Below are 12,936 nucleotides of genomic sequence, written 5' to 3' on the forward strand. Positions count from 1 at the left end.
GCTCTAGGGTTTAAAACATCTTGAACTGGAAGGAGTCTCCTTTCAGTCGTCACGTCTCTGCAGAAGTTCCTCCTCTATAAGATGTGAGAATGATTATTTGTATCTGGGAGGAGGGAACCCAGCAGCGCAAGCGTGTCAGCCGACCACATAATTAACAAAGCGACTGAAGCGGCGCTGCGTTCTGTTGCCAACGCAGCCTTGAAGCTCAGCGGCGGAGACATAGCTGCACACCAAGGACTTTCTGCTACCGTGGACACCCCGTCCTCTTTCTACATGAGGGATCCTAACTGTTTGTAATCCAGGGCTGATCGCAGATTGGTAACTTAGATTGCAATCAATACAAAATGGAAATCTTTCACCTGGATTTTGTGTTACAGAGCGCATTCCTGTGGTTAAAGTAACCTTTAAACAAGGTTTCATTTGCTTCACACACACACACACACACACACACACACACACACTAGCTCAGGCAGGTAGTCAGATCAGAAGTAAAAAAAAAAAAATGCTGCAGTTCCTCTACAATCCTGCAGGTGGATCTATTCACATATCAGCAGGCAGCACAGTGACCCATGTGGTAGGAGTGAATTTTTAGCAAAATTTCACTAAAACAAAAGCTAGGGGAAAAAAAAAAAAAAAAATATATATATATATATATACACACACACACACACACACACACACACAGTCCCTAACTTACGAACGAGTTCCATTCCCGGGGCATGTTCATAAGTCGGATTTGTTCTTAAGTCTGACAAAGTGAGTCCTGTACGCTTTTGACATGAATATACAGCGTAAATCATACCAATTCACTTGACTAAATCTCTATTCTCTTTCTCCACACTGCCATTATGTGGCCAAAAACTGTAACCACACCTAAGGAAATTAATATTACACAGATGTAAGAAGTGTTGCCTTCGCACCTTAAATTAAAAGCCTTGGGGGTCTAAAGCCTTTCTGAAGTGATATTATTTTGTATTTGAAATTATTGTAAATTTCAAATTTTTACCAATATAGTAGCTAGTACATTTCCCCCACAAACTGGGCCTTTATAATATGGCTGATTCATGTGCGAGTTTTAAACTTCTGTCAAAATGCACATACAATTTCATTCTAAACTCAGGAAAACGGTAAAAAGGGAGAGTAAACAAACCTGTGAGACTGTTTTGAACACAGAACTAAATTGAATAAGGTGATGAGTGTGTGTCCATAGCAAAAGAACCAAATTATAACACTCAGAAAGAACTTTTATTTGGAGGTAAAGTGACTGATGCGCCCAACTTTTCTTACCAGAGCCTCTATTTCTACGACTTTTCATGAATATATAAGACCTACTGACACCCGGATCAGGTAACATCAGGTTTACCCAGGACTCCTAGTGCTGCGTCAGCTGTTTACACCTTTACGCTCAGATTACTCACACACAAATAGGGCTTCTTATAAGAGAAACAAAAATAAAGGTTTCTGAAACATGTTACTCACAATCCAAATCCACTGTGTATATAAATATATAAGGATTATTTTTACTCTCGTCAAAAACCTCTAGATGGTGCTGGAAGAGATCACGCAAAGACCTTTGTTATGAGTTTTATAAATAAACGCACCCTTATAGCAGCACCTTTTTTTTCTCCCTTGAAATGGTCACCAGTCCTGTATAAAGCATGTTTACCTAAATTCAGCTCAGAATTTCCGGCAAAAGCTACATTTTCTTTGCCTTCAATGGTGTCCGCAATTGAGCAACATACACTGTCACGTCAAACACTAAAAGGAAATGACAAATTACTGAGCAGCGCCTCGTGTCAGCACGGGAGCAATCGCCTGTTTTACAGCCAGTGTTTGCTTTCTTTGTAATGACGCCTCTGCCAGTTACCAAGTAACAAACTGCGGCGGCGGAGGGACGTCTTCAGCACGGTTTTCATTCAAATTTCTAAATTACACACGACATGCAAACTGTAAAAGTGACCATCAGCGAAAAGAAGAACCGTTTTTTTCCAGACTGCACCACGTGTTTGTGTGTGTGTGTTTTCACTGAGCTTTATTTGAAAAGTGGACGCGAGGGCTTTTGGAGCAGCCCTTGTCATTTGCTGCTTTGTTTGAAGTGCCCCGCTTTGGAAACACGTTTGGAAACGCTCTCCTCTAAGCCCCACACTCATCCTTGGCCGTTCTGGCACCACGTCTGCGAGTTTGGCTAAAAGCGGGAGAGCTGGCGAATTATGCTTCCCCGAACAAAGCGTTTCCCATGTGTGGCTAATTAGGAGCGCTTTTCAGGACGCGCTCCCTCTGGGGATTCCGGACGACTCCGGCCAAGGTGCTGCCGAGCCAGACGCTGCGTAGACGGACGTGTTGAAACGTTCCTTTCAGACGAGGTAATGAGTGGGCGGGATTGAGTGACATGGTTGGATGGGAGTCAGCACCTCTATTGCAGGAGAAAGAGAGTGTGGGGGGGGATGAGATCAGGTCGAGTCAGTGATTGGGGACAAGAACAGACGAACTGGCACAAAGCACAAAACAACCGCTCTCTTTAAATCATGGCCACGAATAATACAGACACGTATAAAGATCTATTCTCAAGCACGGATTAAGAGGTCTTTTCATAAGTAAGTGGACAAACCTTCTTTAACGTCATATGAACTGTAGGGGCTAAATCCGCCTAAACCCTGTTCTATCCGTAAATAATAATAATAATAATAATAATAATTTATGGGTTAATGGGTGAGACAAACAGATCCTGTCTGATGCTAAGGTGGCTAACAGTTTCATATTCATATTATGCTAAACTTTCTTTACAATATACTGCAGACTTAGTAAAAAAAAATGCTTTGATCTCACATTTTATTAGATTATCGCATTCCTTCTTGTAAAATTATAACCCAGTTAATGCAGTACTGCCACCTACTGGATTGGAGCGTGTAGCAGAAGATTGGCAAAAAAAATTCTATTGTAATATTGTAATATTTAATATAATATTTAATTTGTTCTAATAGACACTTAGCTGCCTGAGAGAGTCTCAGTAATTCACACAGATGAAGAGGCTACAGTACAGGTAGTACCCGACTTACAAACATCCGGGTTATGAATTTTCTCAGATACAAATGGGCGGCGGTTCAACAAACATTCATAGATGATTTACTTCATAAATCGTGAAAGAAGCTCTCACGTGTTTTGTACAAAGAACAGACACTGCAGTGCACCAGATACAAATATTTATCAATTATATACAACATTTTCAGTGTGTAAGTGAATGTATAAAATGTCTAAAGTCCGGGATATTGTATGTGTGTGTGTGTGTGTGTGTGTGTGTGTGTGTGTGTGTGTGTGTGTGTGTGTGTGTGTGCGCGCAGGTGAAATGAGTCGCCCTCACCAGAATCGGTCCGGGAGCACGATGATCGAAAATGTCTGTCCTGTAAATCTGTACCGATGGTGAATAATCCTCATTTCAGGAAATCCATAACAAAACAGAGTTTAAAGTCCAATACAGTGAAAAACAGCTCTGAGACAAAATGATGTCCAGGATTCCCCTCTTGATTTAAAGGCGCAGGGACAACACTATTACATTTCACATTTCACTGTGAGACTAATTTCATAGATGGTTTTTGGCCACATGATGGCAGTGTGAGGAAAGAAGGGCGATTCAGTCAAGCGGATTGGTATGTTTTACATTGTATATTCATGTCAATGGCGTATATGACTCACTTTGTCAGACTTACGAACAGATCCGACTTGGAAACATGCTTCTAGAATGGAACTCGTGTGTAAGTAGGAGACAACCTGTATTGCAGAGAGATTCCTCGGTGTACTTGTCAAACATTCCCCATCAAGTATCCTCACATTATGTTATGTTAAGAAAAAAAATTAAAAAAAACTTTTTTTATTTCTTTTAAAACAATGATTTGTACAGCCTGTGCTGAGGATTGGAGACAATTTTTTTAACAGATAACTTAAAATGGCAAAAACAAACTTCGAGTTATTAAGTTCCTGAAATAAGGCTATGGATTATAAAGCCGTTCAGAAGTTCAGAGGCCAAGTGATATAATTTTCTCGCTCGTTATCTCAACGTATTTGGATCAGCACGCTCGACTCATCATTAGCCTCTCTTCAGGGAGGCTGTGAGACTCTAAAGAGGAGACGAGTTACAGCGATAATGGGTCGGGAATAGTGAACTGTGAGACAACTGAAGGGAAAAAGGACCGCGCTGGACCCAGGGCGACTAAACGAGCAGGACAATCTCAAAATAAAATAAATAAATAAAAATAAATAAATAAATCACGCTGCGCGAGGCCGACCTGTGGACTGGGAGCAGAGGATTACCAAGACACACACCAGACAACAGCAGGACTTTAGAGATCATCCAGTCATGTCTCTGTTGTGTCTCTGCAATGCACTGGCATTATTTATTTCTTTTCCTTTTTTTTGTCCTATAAAAGCCTTCGCCTCCCGAACACTACACAATTCACGTTACGAAGGAAGTGAAGCACACGTGAAGGTGTTATGTGATCGGCTCAAAGCTTTAGCACCTGCAGGTATCTTCGTTAAATAGACTCACGCTGCTCCATCACGTCCTGGGACGAGTCATTTTAATTCCCTGTTGATTAACTCCAGGCATTTATTCGGACATGCCGATTGTTCTAAAAAATTAACATCAGCGCAGTCGATAAACAGGCTGATTTATCACGGCACATAAACGAGGAGGCGGGAAATCCCGAGCCATCCGGGTCCAAATCAAGCAGCGTGTCAGAACAGAACATAGCCGACACCAACTAAATTATTCATCTCGTAAAGCTCCAACCAAACCACAGGGACACAGAGAGAGATAGAGAGAGAGAGTGTGTGTGTGTGCGTGTAATAATGAAGGTAAAAGAAAAAGGCTAAACTCTGCTTTAACTTTCAGCAGCTGTCGTTTCAGCATTAGGGTCGAACGCTAAAGCCACGCGCTCACAAACAGATTTGGTGACTTTTTTTTTTTTGCCTCATTCAATCTGACAGCATTATGGCGTAATGGACGCGTGTCATTAAACATCACACCTCACGCTTGCTCTGCTCAATCAAGAGACAAACACGTCAGAATCCTCGTCTTCTTACACGTCTAATCTGGATCGTTAGGACATCACAATACGTCATCAAGCTCGTCACAAAGAACAAGAGAAAGAAAGAAATAAGGAGAGAGAGAGAGAGAGAGAGAGAGATCTCGCAAATGAGCGTTAACAGAGACATCAGGACGTCCTCTGATAGGAAAACGATCAACGACGGCCCGTCGCGGTGAAGCGTAACGATTGTTCCCGCCCTGAAGCTTGTTAGCTCCATTCGGCTCATTTCAGTCGATTTGTGTCGAAAGGAAAAAAAACAAAACAAAAACAAAAAAAACAGAGCTCGTTACTTGGACAAAGAGATGCGAGAGAGACGCGAGAGAGACGCGCTGCATGCTAATTCCTAGTTCTCACAAAACACGCAGACGAATCGGCGCGCTAGTGTATTGTGATTTATGAGCGCGTGAGTCTGGCCCTGTGTGAAAGAAAAACTCATCTAAATTCTAATACGATGTTTTTTTTTTTCCCCTGACCTCCACTGCAGCACCGAGGAAGTTAAATACCCTGCTGCTTAAAGATTTAATTTCAGTAAGAGTTTAAGTGATCTCTCATCATGTTTATTAAAAAAAAAAATTATCTTTCTCGTAGACCAGTAGGTTTTAAAATTGAGTAGTTTCAGCACCTCCTTAGTTGTTTTGATGCAGGACACTCATTGGACGTGTCTGAAACAGAGTAACATCTTTGACAAAAGCACAGAATACAAGATACGTCCTCCTCTGACATGGTGGGTTTAGAAATCTCATCAGTTAAAGATAAATAACTTTGTTGAAGCCGCACCATATTAATCACTGCAGTAATTATATGATGGAAGAATCTTAACTATTTGCTTAGTTACATACAGGAGGTGTAGCTTAATTATTTATTTTTTTTTAGTTTTTTTTTGTCCACTCTCTGGTATGAAAATGAAATCGAAGATAAAGCATAAAAGCTCAATCAGTTCACATCGTTGGTCGTGAGTCGCGTCCCGAAGTGCATCATCACGGTTTGTCCGGATATGAGGATATAAAGGGAAAAGTGTCTCCACATCACGCTGAGGTGAACCCACATCTAAAACCCTTACGTTTTGTAAACATAGTGAAGTGTGTAGACAACATGACGCTGTCTTATGTAGTGGACGTAGGTAGTGCATAGCGTGTCGTTCGGCGTGTTACCGATAACAGGTGGATAGAGAGAGAGAGAGAGAGGGAGAAATTGAGTGAGGCATTTAACATGGCTTTATTTCTGTTTGTGTGAATTAACAGTCCAAATGCGGCATCACACTACCAGTACACACACACACAGTTTTTAAAGCAGAGAGAGAGAGAGAGAGAGAGAGGGGCTGACAGGTGGCCACTCAAAGCCTCATTCATTCTTGTGCAGAGAGAGTGTTGTATCTTCTGTGCTCATTTGTAGTGTCATGGTGTCTCTCTCTCTCTCGTCATCTCTCTTTTTTTCTCTCTGTCCCTCTCCTCGAACGTGTGAACGAGCACGCCTCACGGACGAGTTCCGCCTTTGGCTCGCTTCTCGATTCGGATCGAACCCGACTGGATTTACACGCAGCCGTGTGTCAAGCGCTTTCCACCAGAAAGGACCGAGTGACGCCGAGGAAACAAATCACACCAGTGAGAGAACAAGAGCTCTACATTAACATATGAAGTGAGCTCTTAGAGGCGCAGGCATTCCAACAGTCCACTGCTCGGGGGAGAAACAGAGGGAAATAAATAAATAAATAATTAAATAAATAAATAAATAAAAACACTTAGGTGGAAATGAGCATCGAGGGCCGGGAGCGTGAAAGTGATTTGACCGAGCGCGTGTTTCAGCAGGGAAGTTCCTCACCTAGCAACGCTGCCTGCTCTATTCCCAGATGAGACGTCTATAGAGACGTCAGGACCGTGTGTGTGTGTGTGTGTGTGTGTGTGTGTGTGTGTGTGTGCCTGTGCCTGAGACACGATGGAGAAATGGCACACGAGAGAGAGAGAGAGATTCTGGCTGACACCTGTTACGAGTTAAGTCGATGCAGCTATTGTGCTTCGTTCATTCATTTAATAAACACACCAGCTCAATTGTTAACGACGCAAAGGAACAATTAGTAACGGTTGTGATTAGCGTGAATCCGCGTCGCCGTTCCTCACTGTAAGGGGGGGGTCTTTCGTCTGCAAGGGTGCCAGATACACCAGAAAAGTGGTGCAGTGTGAGAAAAATGCAGCTTTGTGCTTCATTCACACACACACACACACACACACACACACACACACACACACACACACACACACACACACACCTGAGCCTAAAGAAACACTGCGTCACCAACACATCCACACTGATTTGCTGCGTTTCAGGGAACCCGGTGTTCGGTCGAACCAGATTCAGTCAGGCGTCATGGCGTCCTGCTTCCTCAAAGTCCTTCCACGTGTCACGCCTCAGGACGTGTGTATAAACTCTGTATGTAAAATGTCATGGTATGATTAAAAAGGAACAAACGGAGAAAGAAGATTATGAAGCTTGTCGACGAGTCACAGACGAGAGAGTGAAAGGCACGGTCAGTAACAGAGTCATAAACTCTCAGTCCGATTTGTGAGAGACGAATCGAGCTGTTCTGCCCATTTTTACACCAGTTATATTTACACACTGCGTCCCCTGGAGGCCTGTCCTCTAAAGTGACAAATAAAAGTGGGTTTCTTTTTCAGTGGTATATTGCTTCAACATCAAAGAGGAATTCTCTGACATTTCCCTGAAGAACTTCCCCTGTGGGGTGATGATGATGATGATGATTGACTCCAAGGAGCTTAGTGCAGATGTGAGAAAGAGGATGGTGCACTGACACAAATTAGGAATGTCTCTTTGGAGTCAAAGATCTGTAAACATCTGTAAGGTCGTCCCCTATTTATGAACGAGTTTCCTTCCAGGAGCACGTCTGTAAGTCGGATTTGTTCTTAAGTCTGACAAAGTGAGTCTTGTACAATCTTTTACACAAATATATACAATGTAAAGCATACAACCAATCCACTTGACTCAATTTGTCCCCTTTCCCCACACTGCCATCATGTGGCCAAAAACCTTAACCGCGCCTGAGGAAATTAATCTCACAGTGAAATGTCTCTGCGCTTTTAAATCACGAGGGGAAACTCGTATGCCGTTTTGTCTCAGACCAAATTTCCTCCATAAGAAATAATGGAAACTTTAATAATAGAAATGATTATTTAAAAAAATTAAGTAAAAAAAACCTAATTACCTTGAACTTTACCTTTGGAAAGAAAATAAAGTGCAGAAAAATGTATACATACGACTCATACATATGACAAAAGTCTCATCAATATGACTTTGCGTCCTGTAATATATGGATGTGACTATAACTCGACATCTCACTATTATGACTCAGTATGGCTTTGACGTTCTGGCTTATTATTATTATTTTTTTTTTTAAGGCTATTAAATATCTTGGTGTGTGTGTGTACGCATAGGTGTGTGTATTATTATTCCAGTATATCAGCGTTCTATCAAAGAGGTCTTTTGCTACGACACAGTTTCATTATCAAGGTATTGACAGGGATTAGATTTAAGCTCAAACTAAAAATCAAATCTAAAACAGCAGAGACGCGGTGCAGTGACCTCAGGGACCGAAGTCGAGTGTCTGCGCTGATCTAACGTCAAACTTTACTCCCTTTGGAGCTGGCTCGATTAAAATTGCGATTCTATAAGTACCATGATTTGATAAATATTCGAATTCGATATTACATTTTCATTCAATTTTGCTACAATTTTAATCCAATTAAAAAAGTTGAAAGAGTAAATAAATGTATCCCGTTCCTTATAACATTAGTTTTCTCACTTAGAAACCAAGCGCAGCATTTAAACAATACAAACTATCTTCAAATACAAGAGTTTAACATTTAACTGCGCAGTGCGTATCTCTGTCCTCCACCATTATTATTATTTATAGCAAATAATTCACTCCTACCACATGTGATGAAAACGTGTAAATGGTTCAGAGTGCTTCACCTGTAGGATTTTAAAGACACTGTGACGTTTTATTGCCTTAAATGCCTCCAAAGTCTCAAAACTCAACCTGACTGTGAGCGTACAGGACTTTAAACACTTGGGATTTTTGTCTAATTAAAAAAAGGTCGTGGTGTGGAGAAAAAGTTCAATCAGAGGCTTTTAACGTGCACGATTTTTGATAATGTAACAGTATAAAAATGTGTTTCTGTTGCACCGCCCGAAAGCTCCTGCACTTGGTACAGCATGGTGTATATCTGAGGCTGATCACCGGTCACGGCCAATCAAGATGAAAACCAGTAATTCCTGATCATGGGCTGATCGACCGCTTCATCTATGTTATAAACATAACTGTTCGTAATTTTTGGAGTCAATGTGCGATACGTGAATCACCGTACAAAGGATTCATAACTGGTCTGGCAAAAATCTGAAAGCTGAAGGGTATTACTACATGAGAGAGACGTGTGCATATACAGTATACTGTGGTCAACCATCATGTTCACCTGGTTCAGTTTTTAAATAACAAACCAGCGTTAAAAACTCAGGGGCTCAATAGTCTGTCCAGCGACTTCTAATTCTACAGCATTGATAATGAAGAGCAGTTCAATCCTGTGAGATAAATAACCACAGCTAGTAATGTTGATGAGGAGAAAAGCACCTCATTACCTCTCCATCTCTCTCACTCACACACACACACACACACACACACGAGAGATTTGTGGTTTGCTATGGCAACAAGATGCACCTGACCGCGCGCGCGCGAGTTGAAAGGACCCAGCAGCACCATCACAAACACATCACACACTGGCGCTAACGGCTGCGTCCCAATCCGCACTAATTAATGTATCACAACAGCGCGTGAGCTATGGTAACCATGGCAACCTGCGGCGTACTATGCGGCAGTGTGGTCTGTACTGTACTCGCGCGTGCTGTTTCCAGCGCGGATTAGGACGCGGCCATAACAAACGGTCGCTTTATTCTGGCCCATGATAACTCGCATTACGAATTAAAGCGACAGTTTAGCCAAAAACTAGTGAACCAACATTTTTTTCCCCTCAGAATACAAATAATTATTTCTCTTTGATCACAAACCGGAAACAGTTTGTCAATAATTCAGCGTATATATTTATCCAAGCTCTAACAGCGCGCGCACTGCGCGTGCACAGATTGGCAAGTAACGGCGTCGAAAGCTTCCCGCTTCAGCGCGTTTAAATAGAGACAAAGTGCAACACGGCGAGATTTAACGCGACGTTTCTTCAAGAAATAGTATATAAATATGAGCCCTGAGCCGCTCGACTCAGCCTTACCTTCTCTCTCCGCGCTGCCGGATGACAGTTGACACGGCGGTGCGCGCGCGCGCCTAGCTCGCGTGCGTAAACCTGCGCGCGCGCGCGTGCTGTAAACGGCGGTCAGCTGGTCTCGCGCTTTGATAATACCATTAGTAATAAAATGGTTTATTTTTTAATAAAGAGTATTTTAAGCAAATCACTAATTTTCATTACAATTCGTTTACACTAAAAGGCGTATACTAATATATATATATATATTTTTTGCCAGAAGAAGAAAAATGTGACAGAAACTGAGGCGAAAGTTTGTGCACCCTACACTTCATATATAAGAATAAAACATAAAGCAATTACTTCCAACGTACACCTGTTACAGTATTAGCATTTTTGTTGTTGTTGTAATGGAAATATACAGTACATTGCAAAAGTATTTATGCCCCTTAACCTTTTAAATAAATGTATTGGGATTTCATGTGATAGACCAACACAAAGTGCCATATAATTGTTAAGTTGAAAGAAAATGATAAATGATTTTCAAAATGTTTTAACAAATAAACATCTGTGTGGCGTGCATTTGTATTTATCCCCCTGGAGTCAATACTTTGCAAAACCACTGTTCACTGCAGTTACAGCTGCACGTCCTTTGAGTTACAATATGTCTCTACCAGCCTTGGACATCTATAGAGTAAAATTTTTGCCCATTCTTTTTTGAAAAATAACTCAAGCTCAGTCAGATTGGATGGAGAGTGTCTGTGAAGCAAACACAAGCAATTTTTAAGTCTTGCCACCGACTCTCAACTGGATTTAGGTCTAGACTTTGATTAAACCATTCTAACAAATGAATGTGCTTTGATCAAAAACCATTGTAGGTCTGGCTGGATGTTTATGGTTATTGTCCTGCCGGAAAGTGAAGCTCTTTTGCAGACAGATGTTCCTCTAATATTACCTTGTATTTGGCTCTATCCATTTTTCTATCAACTCTAACCAGTTTCCCTGCCCTACTAAAGCGAAGCATCCCCCACAACATGATGCTGCCACTACACCACAGTGTTAGTTCTCAGCCACACAAAGCGTTTTGCCTTTAGGCCAAAAAGTTCAATTTTGGTCTTATCTGACCAGGGCAGCTTCTTCCACGTTTTCTTTGTCCACCACATGGCTTGTCGCAAACAACAAACAGGACTTCTTATGGCTTTCTTTCAACAATGGCTTTCTTCTTGCCATCTTGCCTTTCTTCTATCTTCCATAAAGGCCAGATTTGTGAAGTGCACAACTAATAGTTGTCCTGTGGACAGATTCTGCCACCTGTGCTGTAAATCTCTGCAGCTCCTCCAGAGTTACCAAAGGCCTCTTGGCTGATTCTCTGATTAATGCTCTCCTTTGCCCGGCCTGTCAGTTTAAGTGGAGGACCATGTCTTGGTAGGTTTGCAATTGAACAGTGCTCTGTGAAATGTTCAAAGCTTGGGATTTTTATAACCTAACCCTTCTTTAAATTTTTCCACAGCTTTATCGGTCTTGTGTGTTCATTGTGCTTCATGATGGACTCTATTTACTAACTAGGTGACTTCTGAAAAAAATTGTTTTCACTGAAGTTTAGTTAGAGGTATGAGAGTAAATGCACAATGTTAAAAACAATTTAGCATTTTCTTCCACTTCACAGTTATGTGCCACTTTGTGTTGGTCTATCACAAAATTACAAAATTTTACGTTTGTAGTTGTAACATGACAAAGTGTGGTAAAAAGTCATAGAGCATGTTCCTCTAGTTCACATTTATTAATCAAATTATGCGTTTATCCAACAAAGTTTTTTTTCTGTGAGACGGGAATAACCAGGGACCAGCTGATATGATATTGCAATACAGTACCTACGTGCTGATTCTATTTGTGTCACAATTCCATAAGCGTCACGATTTTATAAATTTTATATGAATTATTTTTCAGGTTGTTACAATTCTAAACAACACATAGAATTTTATTTGCTCCTAACACACGGTAAATGCTGTTCAAACAGTTTGGAGAACAAAAAAGATTTTTTATTTTTTTTTGCCACACAAAAGAATCATGATGTGTAACTGAATAGAATTTGTTCCTCCATCTCTACTTCTAATTGCACTTACACTAAACATTTGCTTAGTGCATATTTTTTGCTATGCATCTTTCTTGACATACAGTATTTAGCTAATTTATAACTTGCATATATTGCATGCTTATATAAAAAGTTATATATATTCTTATTGTACACCTTGGTATGTTAACTTAGTATGTCTTGCTGTTTATGCACACATTTCGGTGTAATCTTTCCTGCAGCAATAATATCCAAATAAAAAACATTTTTTACAAACAAATAATAATAATAATAATAATAATAATAATAATAATATCTGGTATAATATTATCCCTGAAAACACACTAAACATCATATTTACACCGCCTAATGTGTGTTTTTACTACAGATCCCCCACCTGTAATCCCAAACCCACAGTCTCACCTGACTCCCTGCACACACACACACACACACACTCCTCAGGTCAGGTGTGTGTCCCGGGGATAAAATCCATTAGCACGATAAGGGCATTACAGAAATACAGCTGAGT

The sequence above is a fragment of the Clarias gariepinus genome, chromosome 21, assembly GCF_024256425.1.
Source record: "Clarias gariepinus isolate MV-2021 ecotype Netherlands chromosome 21, CGAR_prim_01v2, whole genome shotgun sequence".
NCBI lineage: Eukaryota > Metazoa > Chordata > Actinopteri > Siluriformes > Clariidae > Clarias > Clarias gariepinus.